Genomic DNA, 1,091 nt, shown 5'->3' on the forward strand with positions numbered 1-1,091 from the left:
ACGCACAGTCACAAGAACTATGGTCAGTCCTCATTTTCCTCAGGAACTTCCTTTTCCACCGACACTCACAGACTTTATTTTCAGTACAAGCTTTCTAATGCTACATTTTAATCAACATATTACATTTAAAGTCTTGATTTCTGAATGAATTTTTTAGTACTGTGCAACATGATGGAGTGAACTGCTGGAGACCTTGACAGTACAGGGAAACGCTTGATTTAAAATATGAACATTTTGAGACTGTATCAGAAGCACTGCGACACTAATGGTAGGCAGGTAAGGAACTTTTCATTAGTGACCATTCATAATTTTGCCTTTAGAAACTTGGAAGAAATTGTCATCTTTGAGTTTCAAATGTTCGGGTGAATCCAGTTGTTTTTTAGCTTCTTCAATATCACCTTAAATTGCAGAAATAAGTGACTCTAAAGAATCAAAGTTCTTTTCAGGTCTGAGATAGCCAACAATGGCCACATTGAGAATTTCCCCATAGAAGTCCTCTTTGAAGGTATGGATGATGTGGGTTTCCATGGACTTTTTTACGTTCTTGTAGTATGGATTCCACCTGATGCTCATCACCATTTTATGGACATCTCCGCTCCCAACGCTGGCCCAACCATAATAAATNCCAGTGGCCACATCAGCCGGAAGATTGTCTACTACTTGTTCAGGAAAATTGGCTGTGGGGATGCCCAGTTCCTTGGAGCCGCGGCCGAAGCCACGCACCACCGGCTGCGACAGAAGAATGGCAGGCTCCTCATGACGCTGACCTCGGAGGACGCGGGCTGCTCCTCGCTCCTTGCCTGCGACAGAGCCGCCTTGAGTGCGGCGCCCGGGCCCGGACCAGCCAGGGATTCCCGCGGGAGCTAGGCCGGCGGAGCGAGACTCACCCACCGCTACCGGTACCTGCCCTCAGGATGGCAGCCAGCCGTCAGAACCCAGAGGCCGCTCGGCCGGAACTGCCGTCAGTTATTCTTCTATGGAGGACAATGCCAGCGCATGTTTTACTTCTGACACCTGACTGACTTCTGGGATTTCATGGAGGGTCCTGTGCCACACAGGTGTGTGCTTCATCAGCTGCAAGAATGACATGG

The 1,091-nt window shown here is 48.2% G+C and overlaps 1 pseudogene across 1 annotated transcript; it reads right to left on the minus strand.

Moving 5' to 3' along the window:
- Positions 1–243: 243 nt before the first annotated feature.
- On the minus strand, positions 244–786 carry LOC110314124 (annotated as a pseudogene). Its single transcript, XR_002380152.2, has one exon. The product of XR_002380152.2 is annotated as a riboflavin kinase pseudogene (transcript).
- Positions 787–1,091: the final 305 nt, after the last annotated feature.

Source organism: Mus pahari, chromosome X (assembly GCF_900095145.1).
Source record: "Mus pahari chromosome X, PAHARI_EIJ_v1.1, whole genome shotgun sequence".
In the NCBI taxonomy this organism is placed as follows: domain Eukaryota; kingdom Metazoa; phylum Chordata; class Mammalia; order Rodentia; family Muridae; genus Mus; species Mus pahari.